This window comes from Callospermophilus lateralis, unplaced genomic scaffold (genome assembly GCF_048772815.1).
Source record: "Callospermophilus lateralis isolate mCalLat2 unplaced genomic scaffold, mCalLat2.hap1 Scaffold_120, whole genome shotgun sequence".
In the NCBI taxonomy this organism is placed as follows: domain Eukaryota; kingdom Metazoa; phylum Chordata; class Mammalia; order Rodentia; family Sciuridae; genus Callospermophilus; species Callospermophilus lateralis.
This window is the reverse complement of record NW_027512320.1, coordinates 1679456-1702413: the sequence shown is the minus strand read 5'-3', so window position 1 is coordinate 1702413 and position 22958 is coordinate 1679456.

Below are 22958 nucleotides of genomic sequence, written 5' to 3'. Positions count from 1 at the left end.
ACCCAAAGGACTTAAAAACAGCATACCACAGGGACACAGCCACATCAATGTTTGTAGCAGCACAATTCACAATAGCTAGCTAAACTGTGGATCTAACCCAGATGCCCTTCAGTAGATGAATGAATAGGGAAACTTTGGTATGTATACTCAATGGAACATTACTCAGCATTAAAAGGGAAAAATCATTGCAGGTAAATGGATGGAGTTGGAGAATATAATGCTAAGTGAAGCAAGCCAATCCCAAAGTACCAAAGGCAGAATGTTTTCTTTGATATGAGGATGCTGACTCATAAGGGTGATGGGGTGAAGCCGAGCATGGGAGGAATGAAGGAACTTTAGAGAGGGTAAAGGAGAGAGAGGGGAAAGAAGTGGGCAAGTGGGTAGGAGTGACGGTGCAATGAGTTAGACATCGTTACCCAAAGTACATGTGTGAAGACACGAATGCTGTGAAAATATTTTGTGTACAATTAGTGACTTGAAAAATTGTACTCTATATGTGTGATATGAATGAATTGCATTCTACCCATCATGTATAACAAAGTAGAATAAATAATTTAATAATAAAAATAGAAACAATTAGGCTTTCATTCTCAGTGCTGATTGACTGTAGAAGCATTTTTCAGGCTACTCTAAGTTTATACAGGTTCGTATAATGTTTGTTACACTGCTCACCTGCACACCCCTCCCACCCCATCAATGAGACATCAATGATGCCAAATAAATTCTTCTGTGGTTGCTTTGCAGCTCTAACTGTTCAGATCTGCATTAAACTGTCCTCTAGTAGTTTCTTCTTCTCATCTCATACCAAACTCTCAATTATGCTCGCTAGCTTTCTGAGTTTATTCCATATTCACTTTTATGCTGGATGGTGAATTTTATGTGTCAACTTGACTGGGTCAAGTTTCATTAAACATTCTTTTTAAAAAAAATTTTTTCAAGGGCATACCCCCAATGACCAGAAGCCCTACCATCACATCCCAATAGCACCAAACTGGGGACTAAACCTTTTTTGACATATGGGCCTTTAGGGGACATGCCAGATCTTCACCATAGCAGTAATAGTTATTCCTCCTGTCTGTCATTTTATATCCTTTGACTAACATTTTTTTCTTATCCATTCCCCTTCTCCAAGCTCTGGAAACTATTGTTCTACTCTCTGTTTCTATGAGGACTTTTTAAGATTCCACGTGTAAGGGAAATCATGCAATACTTTAAAATTTGTCCATAATGCCTACCATTTATCAAGCACCTACTATGTGCTTAATAAATATCACCAGCAGTACTCACAAAAATCATCCCAGAAAGGTAGAGGTTATTGTTAGCTCAGTGTGTGTAGCTGAGTAGCAGCAGAGTAGTAATATAAAGACACTAGTGTGGCTTCAAGGCCTGTGCCCTTTCTCACCTATTTTATATTGGGCCTGCCTGTCGCTGCCTAGGTCTCTCCATTTCCTCTTGTTGGTAAACTATTTTTCACAGTCTTGGTGAAGAAATGGGTTTATGTTTGTATTATGCCCCTCTCTGCTATCCCTTGAAAAATAGTGGAGCTGGATTTAGGGGAGAACAATTCACAGACAAGGCTAGGACCCATTGCCTCTCTCCTTCTAGAACTTGAACCTGGAGATAGCAGCTTGTGGGCTCTGAAGTTGACAGCAAAGTTAGGTCCTGCTCAACAGAAGATGTCACAGTGCAGAGGGACAGCAGAACTGAGACCAGAGAGAAATGCCCCAGAGGACAGACAGGGAACATGGGTGCCAATTCTCTCCAAGTCCTCCTGTACTCCTGGCCAACAGACTCCCATGCTGGGCATTCTCTGTGTCCTTTAATGAAAATCCAAACTTCCTCACCACATATAGACCCGTGCAAAATTTTAGAGTTAAAATACTTATTTTAAATACATGATGCATAGATCCAAAACCCAAAATCTGCAGAAAGGTACACTGTGAACCTTGTAGGGCGACGCCTTTCTCCCCTCCCATCACTGAGTCACCATCCTTCCCGGACTAGGTAGGAACTGCTCTCAATCTCCTTCCCCAGATGTCAGGTGCCACACAAGTACATCAGTACATAGATGTATGGATATAAACATACATTATTTTGTGGACATAACCAGTAACATATTTGACCCAAACTTCCGTTTTGCATTTTGCTATTAGTTTCAATCACAAACCCTAAGCCTGGTTCCGTAGTAGTGTGTTTAGAGCTGTTTCATTTTTTAAATACACTATAACCCTTGTATGACCACAGTGGTCTCCTCTGATCCTCAGTTTTGCTTTCTGAGGTTTTGATTACTTGTAGTCAACTGGGTCTGAAAATAGTCAATAGAAAATTCCAGAAACAAATATTCATGTTTTAAATAATTTTTATTGCATCTTATTATTATACTTGCTATATTTTATTTTGAATTACTTGTTAATTTTTTACTGTGCCTCATTAATCAATTTTACTTTGTTACAGGTATGCATGTATAGGAAAATACATAGTATATACAGGGCTTGGTACTATCTGCAGTTTCAGACATTAGTAGGGGAGTCTTGAAATGTATCCCCCACAGATAACGAAGGACTAATGTCCATCAAAGTATATTTAGCTCGCATCCTGCTGGTTCATATTTGAGTTGTTTTAATTCTTTTGCTACTGTAAATTGCATTATAATGAACCTGTACCTATGTTAGTTCACATTTCTGTAAGTATATTTCATGGCTACATTTCCAGAGAAAGAATTTCTGAATCAAAGACAAATATTCCTTAGTTTCTTGGACTTCATTGCTGTTAAAATAGGCACAATTTTCTCTATTCCAGCATTGCAAGCACCTCTTTTCCTACCACTGTGTGAGACAGTGCATCATCCAACATTTTTGATCTTTGCCTACTTGATAGTAAGGAAGTAAATGAATAAAATATAAACAAATGAATAAATAAATAAATCACACACAGGAATTTGATTCTCATGTTCATTTTTCTAATTGTGAGTGAAGTTGAATGTGTTTTTGTGATTTTTTTTCTTTTTTGCACTGAGGATTGAACCAGGGGCACTTAAACCCTCCCTGAGCCACATCCCCAGCCCTTTTTCATATTTTATTTATGAAATAAATAAAACAGAATCTCGCTAAATTGCTTAGGGCCTCCCTAAGTTGCTGAGGCTGGCTTTGAACTCATGATCCTCCTGCCTCAGCCTCCATAGATGCTGGGATTACAGGGGTGTGTTATGGTGGCCAGCAAGTTTTTGTAATTTTAAGAGCCATTTGCATTTTCTTTTCTAAAATATCTGTTCATATCTTTACTCAGTTTTTTCTTAATCACTTCCATTTTTTTTTCTTATTGAGTTTGAAAGCTTTTTATACCTTAAGAAATTTTCATTTTGTGGCACACAGTCACATTTTTGCTTATATTTTAAGAATTAAATTATATTATTTATATATATTATACATATAATATTATCTATTATAATAATATATTATATATATATAAAATATATTTTTTTTTCCTTATTGTCAAGTAGTTTAGTTTTCCCTGTTATGGAAAGTCCTTCCTTATGCAAGGACCCAGCCATTTTTAATCATTTCATTTTAGTGTTCACATTTTGATGAGTGTGAGATTGATTTTAGTGGAGGTAGGAATTTTTTCGGTTTTTCCTCATTCTTCTTGTTGGTTGGTTAATTTTGGTTTATTTTATTTTAAGAGTTACAGATGTCAGTTTGACTGTTTAAGTTACTCATTTATTTTTCCAATCTGTTAATGTATGTGCTAAAGATTTCCCTCCGATTTCTGCTTTTGCTGTGTCCCCATGGCTACTGGTATGTGATCCTTTCTTATCTTTGTTTTCTAGCTATTTGTGATTAACTCAAAGCTTAGTAAATGTCTTAAATTTTCCAGATGGTTGAGTATTTTTTTTAACTGCTCTTTTGTCATTGTATTTAGCCATATTTTGTTGTTTTGAGAGGGACATTTCTGAACATTTTCCCCTTAGAAATTTATGGATATTTTACCTTCTGGCCTCAAAAACTTGAGTTTTGCCAATGATTCATGAATGCTTTCAGTAAAAACATGGTCTCACTTTTTTTAGTTGTATATAATATGTAGATAAATATGTCAATTATACAATTATGTTCCCATTTTTAATATTCCTTGGTTAACTTTGGTTTATTTTATTTTATTTTATTTTATTTTATTCCTTGGCTTTACCTTTTTAATTTTTAATTTTTTTACTGGCTCTTTTGTAGACTGAGAGAAGTGAAATAAGATCTCCTACTGCGTTTGACTATTTATCCAGCTATTTTGTGTCCTTTGTGAATAACAATGCTTGTGTTTACTAGACAGTTACCAACAGCTATTCAATCTTCACTGTGAATTGAATCTACATTATTTTAAAGTGTTTCTCTTTGATTTCATGAAATCTCTTCACCAAGAATTTAGTGCTATCTCTTATGAAGTTCATAATAATTCCTTTCTTTGGATTTTATTGGTCCATCTCTATATTTTCAAACTTTTTGATATTTTTTTGTTTTGTTTTCGATTTGTCTCTTTATGTTCACAATAAGATTTGAGTTTTGCTTTGCGTTCCAAATTTTTAAGTTCTTTCTGTTAAGTTTTGTGTTTTTTTAGACTTTTTGACAAAGAACAAATGCTAACCAGCACTTTAACACTATGGTGGCCATTTTAAGTGCCAAAATCACCAATGAAAAGCTCACAAATGTGGAAACTAGCACTAACTGGACCTTTTTTTTTTTTTTTATAGAATGTTGGTAACTTCTTAGTGTTACCAAGCACAAGAAGGCTGATATATGTGCCATAGAGAAAAATACATGTGTTTAAATTGTATTTTGCTTAGGCATGGGTTACAGTGCTGTAGGCTGTTAGTTCAATGTTAATGAATTATCCATACATATTAAATAAGGAGACTTTTAAAAAGAAGTACACACGAAACAAAGTCATGTATCGATTGATTGATGAAAATATTGTCACCAGAGGCTCATAGGAATCCAGTCCTAACTATCCTTTGGGAACAGTGGGTTCAGTATTGCTAATTCAATGTTTGCAAAGACTTCCCGGAACAAGAACTGTTGCTATTGTTGGGTGCTCTTGTCTCACAGTTATTTCCAACATGGTGTGTGACTATCTTTCTTGCTTTTAAATTGCTTGCTTGTTGTTGATTTCAAAGAAAGTAGGGGTATTTTCCCAATCCATCTGTGAAAACTCTTTTGTTAGGGCTTATTGAAAGATTTTACTTTCTTTGGCAGAATTACACTGATTCCATGTTTCAAAGAGTGAGAGGATATCCAGGAGGAAACTGAAATTCAGAGAAGAGATGATGGAAGAGAATGAGGAGAGGCAAAGATAGCTGGGAAGGGAACCAGGTCACAAGTCTGGCTGCATCCAAAGTCCACTGGGCAAGTCCTAGGTTATGAGCATTAGGGTGTCATGAAGCCTTCAGTTTGATTCTGGCCCTGCCATTCATTACCTCTGGGAGATTGAATAACTTTTTGCCATGAGTATGTGTTTCCTTTTTCACAAACTTTGTTCATAGGATTATTGTGAGGATCCAACAAGATTATGCATGGAAAGCACCCAGGAAAGTACCCAGTACACAGTACGCCTTTGGCATGTATTTTCATTTCTCTTCACTTAAGAGGCAAGAGTGTGTGGGAAGGCTCATACGCCTGCATTTCTGATTTTTCTCAGAATCAGTTTATGATCTGTGTCCAAAAAAATCAATATCCAACTCACCCTTGTTTATTACCCACAGTGCTTATTAATAACTGCTTAATCGCCATCCTTTTCACAAGGCTTCACGCTGAATAGCTCTTAGTTATTTTCCAGAATCAAATCCACTCTGGGCAAAAATGAAGATTTGCTCCAATAACAGTACCGGAGACGCAAGACATGCTGAGGGCATTGAGAGTTCTGAGGGATTCTAGAGACATCTCTACCAAGATGACATCCCTGGCTCTATTCAGCTTTGCATGGCTTCGGCATAAAACGGGACAGCACACATCTGGCTGCCAAAGTCCTGGCATGTTAATTCTTTAAAAATCAGCTTAATTATCTTCATGTTAAACTTGGTAGGTCTCAGCTGGTGTGGCTCAGTCAAGGAGACCCAGGGTCTTTCCGAAGATGGTTCCATTCAAATGAAAAGGAAGCAAGAACAGTCTTTTTTTTTTTTTTTTTTTGGTACCAGAGATTGAACTCAGGGGCATTTAAACACTGAGCCACATCTCCAGCCCAATAAAAAAATATATATTTTATTTAGAGACAGGATCTCTCTAAGTTGCTCAGGGCCTCGCTAAGTTGCTAAGGCTGGCTTTGAACTTGAGATCTGCTGTTCCTCTCTCAGGTGCTCAAGAGCAGGGTTAATGACTCAGACATTTCCTGGAGGCATCTGTGTTGGCACCTTGCAAGAGGAAACTGAGACCTCCCAGGGCTTTCTTTAGATGAGGCTTGATTGCATGCAGTCAGGTTAGGTTTGGTTACCCTGTTCTCTGGCTGATGATTGGGGTCACTGAGTAGAAAGAAACTCATAAAACATGAGGAACTGCTAGCTTATTAAGAATTGCAACTAAAAGGTAGTGACCTGCACTTGACTCTTCCTATGGTTGAGTTTGATAAAGATGGGGAGGGGGCATGATAAAAGCCCTAATCAGCCAGGGTGATGGTGCATGCCTGAGGCACAGGAGGCTGAGCCAGGAGGATTACAAGTTCAAAGCCAGACTCAGCAAATTAGCAAGGCCCTGGGCAACTTAGCAAGAACTTTTACAAAATAAATCAATAAACAAACAAATAAATAAAACTTTAAAAATGGGCTGGGGATGTGTCTCAGTGGCTAAGTGCCACTGGGTTCAATCCCCAGTATCAAAAATGAAACAAAACAGACCCTAATCAGATCTTGGGCCTCCTTACCCAAAGTAACTGAATCTTTTGTTTTCTGCATAATCACTTCTGCTTCACCTTCATCTTGTCTGTCTCCTCCCTCTCCCATCCCAAATAATAATGACAATGATTATTTTACATTTCCCAGATATATTCTAGAAATTACACAGGGTGCTTTCTGTGGCTTATCCATCATTGGGTTATAAACCCAGCAGTGGGCCCTGTTATCAATTCATTTACAAGTGAGGTAACTGAAGTTGAGGAATGCTGAATAACTTACCCAAAGTCACACAGCTGATAATGGCAATGGCCAGGCTCAAATCTAATCTGTTCTATGGTGCAGCCCCAGCTCATTCCATGGTGTCAGGCTGTAATGAGGCCCTGCAAATGTGAGCCATGACTAGGAGACACTTAAATACCTTCTATTCCTGATAGCCTACAACAGTGGTCCACCACCCTGGCTGTAGATGCAATTGCAGGGGTCATTTAAAAATGTCCTGTGCTCAAACCTGATCCATTCTGTTGTCGCTGAGCTGTGCACATGTGTGATATCGACCTGGAGGGAGTGTCTCCCTACTTTCATTATGAAGCCTTAAGTATTCACCTTATTCTGAAGGTTAAATGCTTTACTTTTAATATACAGTGTATGGATTTAAATACTCACTTGAAGTTTGAAATGAAATGTGAGAAACTGGCTTTAAAGATAGGAGACTGCATTTCCTACCAAACACTATTTAATGGTATTTTGGGTCGCAAAATCACCAAGTTGGCGAAGGTGGATAATTTCAGGCACCAACTTGACTATATTAAGGAACACCTAGGGAGTTGGTTAAAGGATAGGAGTGACAGTGAGGGTATTTCTAGAGGAGATTGCATGGAAACAGGTGGGCTGAGTTAGGAAGATCTGCCCTCAGTATCAGTGAGCATTATTATCTTTTCATCTGGAGAGGGGGGCGTGGATAGAACAAAAACAACAGGGAAAGGCAATGTTACACACACACACACACACACACACACACTCTCTCTCTCTCACACACACACAAACACACACACACACACCATCGCTTTTCTGCCTTCCTCTGAGGGGTCAAGCAGAAGAAGGTCCTTGCCAGATGCTGGCACCATGCTCTTGGACTGCCCAGTGTCTAGAATCAAGAACCAAATACATTTTTGTTTATTACAAATTATTTTATGAGTGGCATTATCTTACAGCAGCATAAAACAGATTAAATGTTTAGCTTAAGTGAGAAGGGGTTTTATATCCTGCGGAATTTCATGGAAATCAAAAGACAGATGTAGCTGAACCTCAGGAAAAGATTGAATCTTTCTAGGGAAACCAAAATATGTTTGTCTGTCTGTCTATTTATCTCTCTATTTTTCCTATCAGTATCTATCTCCCTACCTACATATCATATCTAACATCTACCTATCATTATCATTATTACTACATATCTTCCTATCATCTACCTGCCTCTGTTCAAAGGTGGAGAGATCCATCTATCTACCTATCACCTATTATGTACCTATCAGCTATCTTTGTCCACCCTTATCATTGCAGGGTACATTTCAAGACCCTCAGTTGATTCCTGAAGTTGCAGATTGCACTGAATCCTTTATACACACATACCTATAATAAAACTTAGTTTTTAAATTAGACACATGAAGAAATAAACAATAACTATGAATAGAAAAATTATCAACAGAAGAACAAATCAGGGCGCCATGAAGCAAAATAAGAGTTAACTGAACACAAGCACTATGGTGACGTGACAATCTGAAAACTGGGATGACTACTAAGTGACTAACAGGTGGGTAGTCTGCACAGGATGCTTACACTGGACAATGAGATGATTCATGTCCAGAGTGGGATGAGGAAAGACAGTGAGAAATTTCATCATGCTAATCAGAATGGCACTCAATTTAAAACTTAAGAATTGTTTACTTTGAAATGCTCCATTTAATATATTCAGACCACAGCTAACTCTGAGCAAGCAAAACTACAGAAAACAAAAGTATGGATAAAGAGGGGAATGCTGTATTTATAGTTGACAGATGTGAGACAGTTTTAAAACCTTGCTTGGGTTGACATAACGCTTCAGCAGGATGAAAACACAGACAATCAGAAGTGGTCACTAATGTATTCTACCCAAGTGGTTCACTATCAAGGGCAGCTGATCATTTTGAGTGGACGGTTTGAGTTTGGACCAGGTGATGGTTGAAATCTCATCCATCCCCCAGGTCACAGATTGTTTGCTGTTTAAATATATGACTGATGCATTCTGTACTGCAAAGCAAAACAAGAAAGATACTAGAGATGTGAGATTCTCAAGTGCAGGTTTGTTTTTGAGACTCTAAACTGTTCGAAATTTACTTTGCCTGGGATAGAGTCCAGTTGGACACAGAAGATGAAAAGCATTTTAACAACTTCTACCAGGAGAGATCATAGATGCAGAGCAAATGTGGATGGAGATAAAATCCAGAGATGTGACCAATGGACCTCCAGTTTGATTTGGGATTACAGCTAAGTTGCTAAATTCCCTTGTCTAAATCCTGCCCTGACCACAAGGGATGCATACTAATAGTTTTAGATGGGTTGCCTTAAAGGCACCCTATTTTTCAAAATTATTATATTATAATCCCCAGGATTTCATCACAAGGGAAGCCATTCCAGGAGAAAATATAGAGTTAAGAGTTTAGCCCTGCTCTGCTTTACTGGCAAATTTGAACAACATTATTATTACGATTACTTACATTTCACTCCTGTTCTTTATCTAGTCAAATCTGCCCTGATAAATCTCATCATCTTCTTGGATGTTCTAAAAACGTTTGACTTCTTTGCTAAGAATTTCATAGCACAATGTCTCTCTCCTTTGCTCAGATCATCCATGATATTCCTACTCTTCTGTGGCTCCCTCTGCCAGCCAGCCCTTCTATGCAAGGGTACAGCTGGCCTGCACCCATGTCCTGAATCTCTTTTCCCCTGTTTTCTCACCCATTCTCCTTCTTTGAAATGAATCAGGATTACAAGCCTGCCTGTCTTACTCTCCTTTGTCTCTTCTCCCTTCCCTTTCTTCTTACCTATCTTGCAGGCAACCATATTGAGAAGCCTGTTTTCTCCTTTTATAGCGCCAATAAGAATCCTCAAGAGCCTTTTATTTACTAAGAACACACAGGGCTGACACTTCATCTGGAATGGCCCAAGAATACTGATACCATGCTTTCCATCACCATTCCCCACAGGGTACCTTGTGATGTTTTAATGGTCAAGACCCGACCTTAATTCAAATCCAGCAGGCATTATGAGAAGGCATGTTGGCTAGCATGTCTTTATTGCTCTCATTTTTAATTATGAAGTGTAATAAAGTCACATTTCTGGAAATAGAACTCAGTAAGATACATTGGTTTAATTTATAAAAGTAATCTCCCTTCCTATATGATATGTTTCATTCCACTTCAGCTAAAACCCACATCAATAGCGGAAAAAAAAATGAAACAGGCTTCAATTAGCTTCAATAATCCTTCTGCACAATGATGAACAGGAAAGAAAAAAAAGAAATTGGTATTTCATATCTTTATCATTTAAGGACTTTGATGATATAAAATAGATTGGTTCTATTTATCTCCCTGTGAGAGTCCATGTCTTTCTTGAAAGGTTGTAATATGATAAAATGATTTTAATAAAACAGAGGTGAATTCCTTGGAATTGAATCAAAAACATTTGACTAGGTAGCAGGAGGGGTCCAGGAGATCTTTTGCAACCTGGAGCCTGGAGTTAATCTGTGTTACTGGTGGGTGGAAGACAGGAGCAAAGCTCCAAGTGGTATCTGGAAGAACCCTTAGTTTTAAGGAGCAGATGATGGAATATTTCAATGTTAAAAATAAAAAAATAAAAAAATAATAAAAATCTTACTAGTATGCTTCTTGGGGCCAAAGTTTTTAGTCAAGTACGAAAACAGTACAAATTTTTAAATGCTTTCCTTAAAAGTGGTGTTTGTAGTTAATGGATAATAGCCTAGGAAATTCTTAGGAGCAGATACACATCATGACCTGAGGTAGGTCCCTTCTAAGTCCTCTTTAATTTATTTGTGAAATAGAAAACGGTAGCAGGTCACACTGGTAATTTTGTCTCATGTCAATGTTAGTTCAGCTGAATAGGATCTATAATGTGTGAACCCTGGCTATAAATTATATAAAGATCTGGAGCTTTTTGTTGATGACCAAAAGCTGTCATATGTGCAATGCTATTTGATCCTTGTAAGAACACTTTGAGGGAGACAGTGCAGGGGCCTTCCCCATTTTGCAGATGAGGGATGCTGACTCAAATCAAAGGTGAATTAGGTAAGTTGACACATATTATTGTGGCACAGTTGACTTGAACCCAGATTTCCCAATGTAAAGTCATTACTCTGAACTTAATTCTGAATCAGCTCAACATGCATTCATTCCACTCACATAAGCTCTAGAGATAAAACATGAATAAGTTCCAGATCTTCAAGAATTGGCAGTTAGAAGAAAAAGCCACTTCACATAACAGATTGACAGATGACACTGCCATTTTTGTGGGTCAAAAAAATGTCAAATATCGGTGATTTTATTTAATTTAATCTGGTTCAAATAAATGCTACCATAGAGGGGTATTCATACAGTGCTTTCTTCTTTTCCTTACATTTCTGACATTTGTTTTTCTGTTCTCACCCGTTTCCCTCTACTTCCTGAAGGACTTTGGCTTTGTCAGAGGTGACTACATGTCTTGATCACTTTAATTCAAAAGAGCACACATATGCACACTGGAGGACAACTCTAGCAATTTGCACGAACTCTTGGTATTGCCTGAATTAACACTCAGATTCATTTCTAAACTACTGCTCTTCTATTAAGGCATACACAGAACTAATGGCTAGTCAATTATTTCACACAGGATCCAAGGTTGTATGCAGTAAGTTGGACCACCCTAGACTTGGGACACATGATGTTATAAGATTGCCAAAGACTGCAGATGTTCTGATGGAGAAAGACTTAGGAAAGACCACTGATTTGTCAGCAGAGAGGTCATTGGTGACCTCAGCCGCTGTTGCACTGGTTTAAAAATGATAACCGATTGCAAAGGATAGCAGTGTGCATGAGAAAGGGAAGTGTGCATGGCTCAATGTGTTAGAGGAAGAGAAGTCATAAATTTGAGCAGCAGAATTTCGAAAACAATTCTATTTCCTACCTTGTAAAGCTAGGAAAGAGTATAGCGTTACTGAAGGCAGAAGGAAAGAACCAACTAGAAGCAGAGGAGTTAAAGGGGCATTGAGAAAGGAAAGGAAAGGAAGAAAAGATAAAATTCACTTATCATTTAGGGAGGGGACCCTTTTTTTAGGAGAAGAAAAAGAAAGGAAAGAAAGAGAAGAACTGGTACTGAGGCAAAGATGTTTTATGGAAATGAGGAAACTACTGCCTATGGAAGGGAGGAACTAATCAGGATATACAAACCTGGATTCATGGTGAATGATCTAGTCTGCCAGTTTATGAAAGGAGAAATGGGAATAGGATTGACACATTGAGAAAAAGTAGAATAAGTTCCAATCAGCTACTGCAAGAAATGCAGCAGTTTGTCAAGGAAATAGGGGAAATAGCGTGGCTAAATGAGGTGTTAGTGTAGATTCCTCAGAGATTACCTTAAAATAGAAGGGAAAAGCCTTTGGACATAGTTTGGGCAACGTTTGGTATGATTTTCTCATTTCCAAAGACTCAATTATCTTAAGAATACATTGATGTAGACATTAACTCACACAAACCATTACCTAGCCTAGATATCTGCTATCCCCTTATTGACATTTTCAAGACTCCAACATTTAGGGAACAAAGTAGAATTAATTGACTCTTATTGGGACTAGAAATGCAGGAAAGTTGTTATTAGAGTAAGCACATCTTGGTTATCTATTCCTGTGACTCTCTCAAATCTCTGGATTCACAAAACAGTGGTTTATTTCTGGCTCACTCTGAGATTTTCTTTTTTGGGCATTTGTCCTAAGCATTTCACCTGGCTGATCTTCCTCTCTTCTTATCAGTCCACTGTTGCGTGGGACCTTGGTGTCCTCCATTGAGCTGTGTCCAGCTCATGTGATGTAGTGAGAAGAAATCACCAACAGCAAGACTGCAAATGAAGGGTCCTGGGCCTGAATCAGTCCACTGACAGATTTTGTAGGATTTCCAGGCTAATGATGGTTTCCACATTTTTCAGTGGCTGAAAACCATTTCAATAGTATTGTTTGTGGCATGTGAAAATTATATGAAATTTCAATCCCTTTAAGTAAAGTTTTATTGGGACACAGCTATGCTCCTCTGTTTGTGTATTTTCTATTGTGCCTCTTATGAAAAAAAAAATGAAAACAAAGAAGACTCATGTAGTTGCAGTTGAGACTGTAGAGACTGTGGTGCCTACAAATTATATCATCTGCCCTTTACCAAAATGCAACCTCTGAGTGAGAGGATTGAGCATCCAATATTTAACCTCTTCTCCCCAAAAGGTCACACCTTACTTCAACCCTGATCTCTTGGCGAGAACTAGCCACATGAGCCCAGCTAGATGCAGGGAAGCTGGAAAATGTCATCCCTGGCTGCGTTGTCACTTCTCTGCTTCAACTTAGCCCTTCACATGGGAGCACAAATCTCTATGGTTGAGGTCACTGTGTTTTCAGCAGAAAAATTACATTGGACATCCCACAGGAAATAAATTGAAATGACCTTAAGATATTTCTGCTCTTGTGTCTATTTTCAACTGTCACCACAGGATGTGTGTGTGTGTGGGGGGGGGGGGTGGTAGGGAACATGGGAATTCTTTTTTTTTTGGCTCATTCATGCTTTATCTTCTCATAAAGGCACTGATCTTATCAAATTAGGCCCCCACCCATATGGATCCAAGTAAATTTTTTTTTACCTCTCATACAATACCATATGGCTCCAGATACAGTCACAGTAGGGAGCAGAGCTTCAACATGAATTTGGGTGGGGGGTGACATCATTCAGTCCATAGCATGGTCCTTTGTGCTTCTTGCCTCTGTTATGCTGAGTGTCTCTGCTACGTCTGAGTCCCTGGGTTTCAACTACATACCCACTCCCAGCAACTCCAAAGACAGACTCTTATACATACATTCCACCATTCTTAGAAGGACACGGTCAATACCACTCATCAAAATATGTCTTCCAAGAAGCATAGCAACTCTTCGCAAGAGAAAGGTTATGAACAATATTTTCTCCATCCCTTTTGTATTTTAAAGGAATTCAAGTAAAATATAAATATATCCAACTCAAAAAATTATACACAAGACACTTTAAGGACTCTCTTGGTGCTAAGAGTGGTTTATCAAAGATTTACTGATTTTACATAATCTCTACCACCTAAAACTAATACATATATATATATATATATATATATATATATATATATATATATATATAATCTATGTAAAAAATGAGTTGCAACACACACCTAGACAGACCCTTTCTTCTGAGTTAAGTAATGACCACAGGAACTTGTTTGGCTCACAAGACCAAAAATACTTGCTATCTAGCCCTTTCTAGAAAAAAAAAATTTGTCAAATGCCAAGTTCTTTTTTTTTTTTGTAGTTACTGTTATAGGATCTATGTGATCAATTTCTACTCTCCTTATCTTTGCTATATTGATTTTGGACTTTGGGAAGTCAACACACCATTTCTGAGAAGAATCTATGGTTAAAAAGTTGGGAAAATTTTGATAGCAGGAGAATCATTCATCCTTGATTATCTTGTGCTGCAAACCAGGGGTAGCCTTTGTGTTCACAAACAAGACCACTATGGGAAAAGATGGCTAAAATCAAACCCACCTTACTTTCTGGAAATATATCCCTCCTACCTTTTGAAAATTTTTTCTTAAAACAATCTTCAATTTTTGTCACAACCCAGGACTAGGCTCAATAATTGAGTCAATCTAAGGGTTGCCACCTCCTTCATGGACTGGTGAAGGCAGATGTTAGACCATAAAAGAATTTTAGAAAAAAAATAGTATTAATATGTGTAACACAGGTAACACTGAGAGAAATAATAACATCAATAAGTTGTGTGTGTGGGTGTGTGTGTGTGTGTGTGTACACACTATATAAACAGTGTTTGCCTAAAAGCAGTGGAATAGAATTTAAGGTAAAAACTGCTTTTAATTTTTTTTAATGAGACCTTTTGTTTTACTTAAAGTTTTCCCTACATGTGGGGATATGTTACATGGAGAAAGTCTTTGGGTGAATCACTTCAACACTCAGTCCGTTTTCATGAAAGAGAAAATAATTTCTTCTTACCTGTTTTTCCAGAAACTTCAAGAAATGTTCATGAAGGTGTTTGAAAATGATAAAGATGTCATGGACAGGACATACAGATCACACCCAATGGAAATGCAATTTTACACTTTTTAGTATCTGCCTAAAGAAAGTGCAATGAAGCAGATGAAAGTCATTTTAATAACACATTGAATCCAATGTATCTAACAGACTTAAGTCTCAACATATAATCAATATAAAAATTATTGGAATATTTTACATTCTTTTGTCACATGAAGCCTTTCAGTTTCGGAGCATATTTTATGCTAACAGCAGCTCTCACTTAGGTGAGAGCTTATCTACAACCACCTTGCTCCAGTGGTTTTCATGCTAGGCCACACAGCTTTTGCCTGTCCTGTAGCTGAGAAGTACCTCCCAGGACATACCCAATAACAACATGCTCCACAGGTAATGCTCTGCAAAGGAGCAAAATCAACCACAGGTTGGAGACCAAAAGCTCACTGTGGTGTGCTTTGTTCTCCTTGTTCCTAAAGTGGTTGTAATATTACCGTAAATAATATAGAATAATATATATGGAAAACCCACTCCGTTCTGGATCCCATGCTGAGTACTTTATAAGATTCTTTGGTTCATGACAACTAACCTGGGCAAAAGTGGATATATTGTTTGATCCTCATTTTCAAGGCAAGGAAACCACGGATCAGAAAAATCACACAGTTGACAGAGCTTTGGAGCTGTGGAGCCAGGATTCCTACCAGGAAAAAATGTTTCCAGAGTCTTTATACCACTAAGCATCAGGCAATAGTGCTCATTTTTTTGGTCTTCTACATTCTTAACTGCCATTGTGGTCCTTTCTGAGCACTGATTATTGTCTCCCAAGGTGATATGACACTGGGGTTACAGAAGTAAGGGAGTAGAGGGAGTGTTTCCCCAACTCTTCTTAAAGGTATGGATGATGCTGTATTCAAAATGATTCATTCATCTCCTTGAATGCTGATCTCTCCCCAACACGTCCTTAGAGAAGTACACTTGTAGCGTCCCACTGTCTTCTGAGAAAGATCTGAGTCACTTCTCCAGAAATGGGCTAGAGGGTTTTCCATTCACAAATCTAACGCATTCTCAAATGCAACTCTCATTAAACAATTCTTGTTAATCTTGCTACCGAGAGGAAGCATTTACCGTTCAGCATTCTTAAATGACATGGAAAAGTCTGCTTTTCCCAGGCTTCTTACATTCTTCTGTGTGACAATAAGGTAGAGTAGAATTTGCTCCCCTCACAATTTATGAAGGATTTGGTGGAAGTGGTCAGAGGAATGGACATGTCCAAGCCCCACCCCCAGTCTCTCACTCCTTTTACAAAAGATATACTTGCATTTTTGCTTAAATACATTCTTTAGTCAAATGAATTTTTCTTTTCTCCTATTCTGACATTGAAAGTAATATTTTATTTTCTACTTATAATTGCTTTCATTCTAATAACTCTTCTTTAAATTTATAAATATAGCCTTTTGGATGAGATTCAAATAGTATAAAATCACTTACTCAAAAACCCTAAAAAGTCTTCCTTCATCTCTGCCCTCCCCAAGCCTTTTTCCCAGAAGTTCTTGCTGCCAACATGGGACCACATTCTCCTAGCCCCCTTCTCTGTGCATAAGTACCTATATATGTGTCAAGCTTTTAAAAAATAGTTTGGAATCAAACTATGCATAATGTTCTATGATTTGACTTGTTTGTCTGAAAAAATGGCTTGGTGATTTTTCCATACTGTATTCTTTTTAACGGTTGCATCTATTTACAGTAAAGATACAGCATACCTTATTTCAAGATTACTTTATGGATAGACATTTATTATCCATCTTATTCTATTTCTAACAATTATGAGGCTGGGGAGGAAGGTGGTCACCAAGCCAGGCCACAACAGTGACAGAGAAGGGATTGAGTGGTTTCCTGTCTGTGACAGGCTTTGCTTTCATTTCAAGGCTCCTTATCTCTGGCAGGTTGTGTCTGCCTCCTCTCACCTAACAGCTTTCCTGATTCTGGATTTTAGCTTCTGAATTGGCTTTGGCACCAGCATCGTCCCTGTCTGCCCCGGCTTTGAACTTTGAACTGCTTGTGCATTTGTGTGTGACCCAAACATACCACCTCTTGTCCCCCAGTTCAAGAACTTGACTGCTTCTCCCGCCACAGTACAGAGAGGTCATTGTCAATGCAGATCATAAACAAACACAAGGTCAGAAATGTGTATGGAGACTGCAGGGGACAAGTGTAAAAAATGAAATTAGCTAAATGTATGGAGGAAAGCAGAACATTTATCCAAAGAAGGGGGAAGAGCAAATTTATATGGGATGAGGAATGAGAGAAGGAGCAAACATCAAGTTATATTTGGATAAGGAATGTATCCTAATTCAAGATCTAAGAGGACAGGGCTGAGGAGGGAAGGCAGGGACCAATGAGCACGCATTTTTTGAGAACCTTCTGTGTTCCAGGAGCCCCATAGACAGACTCTCATTTACATTCACACATTTTACAGAGGAGGACCCTGAAGCTCATGGGGACTAAATATCTTGCCCAGGATACCCAACTAGTAAGTGGCAAGACCTAGGATATAGGAGGGTGATAGAGAGGTGGCGCACCATCTGGTGGTGAAACTGGAGAGACAGAAGCTCATTAGGCTCCCCCTCACCTCCACCTGAGTCTGGGGATGCAGGAAGTAAGGTACTGCTTGGAAAAAATGAAAATCCTCATCATGGCAGAAGCCTGCTCATATATCATTCATTGGCGAGCTGTGTTGACTCTTATTTCTAAAATACATCTTGAATTTGCTCTACTGCCATCACCTTAGCTCAGGCTAGCTTGGAAAATCGATCACCATTGTACACATCTTTGACCATGTCTTGCCATTCATTTTGGTCATCGACTTGACTGGATTGACAGATGCCTAGAAAATTAGGAAAGCATACATCTGGATGTGTCTGTGATCTTGTTACCAGAGAAGTTGGCATATGTATGGGTCGGAGAACAGAGTGGGAAAGACCCACCCTGAAGATGGGTGGCCCCATTCAATAGGCCAGAGATGCAGAGAGAACAAAGAAGTAGAAGCATCTTGTGCATACCTGTTCTCCACTCTTCCAAAGCAGGTAAGTGTTTTGGTGTTGTTGCCTGTGGACATTAGACTTCAGATTTTTTTTAGCTTTTGAACATGGACTTGCACCCATGTTTCTTTCTCTTCAGGGGTTTTCAAGCCTTCAGCCTTAGACTGAGACTACTTCATGGGCCTCCCTCTCTCTCTGGTTCTGAGGCTTCCAGCTTCTTGGACTGAGCCGCTACTGGTTTCCCCAGCTCTTCAACCAGCCTGCAGATGGCCATTGTGGGACTAGTCAACTACTCACCCCATCAGTCAATGTAATAAATCCCCTCTAATAATTACATATATACTCTCGGTTCTGTTTCTCTGAAAAGCCCTAACTAATATACCATCCTTTGAAAGTTTCAAACTAATACATCATCCTTTGAAACTTTTGGATAGCTTCCTACCTCCATTAGCAGTTGTTATTTCCAATGGGAACTACAGGGCATTGAATGTTCTGTACCAAACCAACTCCAAAGCTTCATCTTTTTTTCCTTAAATTTTTTATTCTAATTTGATATATATGACAGGAGAATGCATTACAATTCATATTACACATATAAAGCACATTTTTTATATCTCTGGTTGTATACAGTGTATATTCACACCATTTGTGTCTTCATACATGTACTTAGGGTAATGATGTCCATCTCATTCCACCCTCATTTCTAACCCCATGCTCCCTCCTTTTCTCTCCCACCCCTCTGCCCTATCTTGAGTTCATCTAATATTTTCATACTCCCCCTCCCAATCCCACTATGAATCAGTCTCCTTATATCAGAGAAAACATTTGGCATTTGGTTTTGGGGGATTGGCTAACTTCACTTAGCATTTATCTTCTCTAACTCCATCCATTTACCTGCAAATGCCATGATTTTATTCTCTTTTAATGCTCAGTAATATTCCATTGTGTATATTTACAACATTTTATTTATCCATTCATCTACTGAAGGTCATCTAGATTGGTTCCACAGTTTAGCTATTGTGAATTGTGCTGCTATAAACATCAATGTGGCTGTGTCCCTGTAGTATGCTGTTTTAAGTCCTTTGGATATAGACCAAGAAGAGGGGTGGCTAGGTCAAGTAGTGGTTCCATTCCCAGTTTTCCAAGGAATCTCCATACTGCTTTCCATATTGACAGCACCAATTTACAGTCCCACCAGCAATGTATGAGTGTGCCTTTCCCCCCACATCCTAACCAATATTAATTGTTTTTATCCTTAATAGCTGCCCTTCTGACTGGAGTGAGATGAAATCTTGGAGTAGTTTTGATTTGCATTTCTCTACTTGACAAAGCTTCATCTTAATTTTTCCATGTCTATCACTAGACTGAAGGTTGCATGGAAAACAGAGATAGTTTTATTACTAACCTAGATTTTAGTGGATACTCGTTTTTGCATAATTAAAAAACTGAATAAAAAAAGCAAGCATCATTAAAGCCAATCACAACTCTGGGCGTGATTGTTTTACAAAGTGCACATGTAAAGGATAAAATGGTCATTTGTACAAACTCGCTCCTAAACCTAGAGGTGATGGCTTAGCTGGGTGGTTCCTCTCATATGCCACTCTGATGGTATTTGGCTATGTGTGACCTTTTTCCCTTTTGATTTCTTATCTTTGCTTTCTGTCCACCATTTTCCTCTCCAGCTGATCTTGGACTCTGCCCCTTCATTCTCTTACTCTGGCTTTGGATTTCAGGTTCTGCTGGCAGGCTGTTCCCTACTTCCTGTATACTAGATGTCATAAAAGATAGGTTTTCTTTCCTCAAAAAATTAAAAAAAGAAACTTAAGGAAATCTATGCAGGGAACAAAGCCCCTCTGCTTGTTTAGAATTTCCATAAAGCTAGTTGAAGACTGTGTCCTCATTTTTCCCTGCTAGACTCCAGTGCCCTATGAGCTGCAGACCCCCCAGTGATTTCACAGACCCAACAGTGACTTTGCCAACCTCAGCAAGGGGTACTAGACTCAGCCGGAGGGATCTGCGGTTTTTCCATGGACTGAGTCAATGTAGGCAGTCAAATCCTGCTGGAAGCAGTTATAAATCCCGGGATTGTGAACATCTCCTGCTGAGAGGCACTAGCAGTTTATAAGGAAGAAAAATTGATAAACCCTTGGGTATCATTTTTGTTGTTGTTGTTTTGTTTTCATTTCACTTTGGGGCCAAGCTGTGAAAGGGAAATGGCTGTAAACAGCCCATTAGTCAGACTGCTTTAGTAAATATACTGCCATGGAGAGTCATAAGCAATTGCTACGTCAGAGCCCCCCACCCTGCTTTAAAAGACACAGGAACTGCAAGAAAGCACTGAGGTGTACCCATCTTGCTGCAACCAAAGACAAACAGCATTCCACTCTTGTTCTAGGAGTGTGGGTGAGCCATACTTTCTCCAGGAAGTGGCCAGAGATCTAGGCCTCCCTTGGCCCTCAGCTCGTGAGTGAGACCAGCTCTCCACTTACCTTGCTGAAGTTCTCTTTGTTTGAGGTCTCTTTACTGGATACTCATGCAAGGAAAAGCACCCAGGGAAATGGAAATTGCGTTCATACCTATATGCTATTAGAAGGTATATGACAATAGCTGTGGAGATCTGTAGGTTCAAACAAATCTTTTAAGGACGTGGATGATACAAGTTTTACTTTCGTCTCAGTTGTTGTCTCAGGCTGTTTTCTGTTGCTATAACCAAATACCACAGAATGGATAATTTTTTAAAGAATATTTTAGCACATAGTTCTGGAGGCTGGGCAGTGCCAAAGCATGGCACCTGTGACTAGAGAGCACCTTCTTGCTGCATGGCTGAGGGCGTCACATGCACATAGAACACAAAACAGGCCAGCTTGGGCCTCCTCCCCTCCTCTTCTTATAAAGCCAATATTACCATTACAGGGCCTCCACCCTCATGGCCTCCTCTCATTCTAATTGCCTCTCCAAGTTTCTGCCTTCAAAAACCGTTAACCTTCGAATTTTGGCATTCAGTTTCTAGCACATGGACTTTTGAGGGTCAGCTCAAATCAGACCAGTTGTTAAAGTGAAGGGTAGCTTCTCAACAGGATATTGGAATATGGGTGATAAGGGGAGGAAGGAAGATAAGTCCACAAAGAAGGGTCAACAAGGATGGAGGAGGGTTCAGGAAGAAAACTCCCAGAGTGGGGCCAGGAGTCATCCCAAGGTCAGGTTGCCCCACTGAACGTTAAATATGGGAACCAATTCAATTAAAATTTGAATGTCAATTGGTCTGCCTCCGAGGTCTTCTTATTCCTCTGCTGGATTTCAAGGAGGACATGGCAGCGAGGGAGAATAGATCTGTGGTCTGAGAAAAGCAGCTTAGACATACCTCAGTGCCACAGAGCACCAACTTCCCCAGTTGGCAGAGTACCCCTGCTGTCTCTCCTTCCAGAGTGGGTAAAATAAAGCTCCCCCAGGCCTGGCTTGTCAGAAGGAATTTCAAACCTCAGGCCTTGTGGGGACCACTGGAGACTTCTGGGAGGCCAAATGGACGCGTTGGTCTCTTTGGCTGGATTTCAGACCCAACACCTCAGGCCCCAGGGAGCCTGGCATGACCTCGTGGAGGATTTGTTTATTAGCTGTTCTGTTAAAGTTCCATTCGCTTATTTAAGTAAACAGCTCATATCTCTGTTCCTTACTCAAGGCTCTCCCCTCCTCAGCCTTAAATCAAAGGAAGCTTCTGTTATACTTTATGACTTGACTTTACAGATTTGAGTCTAAAGAAGAGGGCAGCCAAGACCAAGTTGCTTTATGGCTCGGCAGCTGCCACTTAGCAAGTTCAGCTACCAAGCCAGAGTTTGTACCCCCAATCCTACCAGCATTTTCATGCTATAAACCTCTTTGTTGTTAGAGCTGCAAGAGGGCAGAAGAGAATGCATGGCATCCTCTGAGGATATTTGTTGAAATTTTAGATGGCATAGATTCTGAGAGACCAGGCTGTGGACCATGCTTAGGTGTCGCCCTTGCTCTGACCTTGAGCAGTTACTGCCCATCTCTGACCTTCAGTTTTCTTTTGATAAAATTTAGTAATGGGGCAAGGTAATCTATTTATTTATCTATCTATCAATCAATGTACTTACCTATCTACCTATATTTACTTTTTATATATTTAGCTCTACAATTCCATGGCTCTGTGAGTTGATGGATAACTAAGATGAAGTTGGGAGTGGGGTGCAGATGTAAGAGGTGAGTCAGCAGGTGCAACTTTAGAGTGAAGGGGAGAAGGCATTATCTCAAGGGTTATGGGAGGAGACAGCATCACAGATAAGTTCACCACATAAAAGGAGGAAGAGAAAGATGTCAGATTTAAGAGGAGGTAAAATGGACAGGATGTGCATTCATCCTAGGGGATTCTGAGGGCAACAGGCAGAGGTGGGCGTGAGGACAATTCCCATCCCTTGTGGCTTATCAGTGCTACAACAGGAAATGTAACAGAGGGACCAGGTTCAGGTGATTAAAATAATTGATTCATTTGGGGACATACCAAAGACCTTCATTTTTATTTTAAGAGTTGGAATCTTAAAAATCATGTTAAATCCTTATTGATTTTATACCTTAAGGCAATAAATATTCTGATTGTAATTATAGCCCACGCAGAAAAATTGAAATGAACAGAGAAGAACAAAGGAAAATAAATTTCAATATATTGTCCATAATATCACCACTCTGATATAAATCA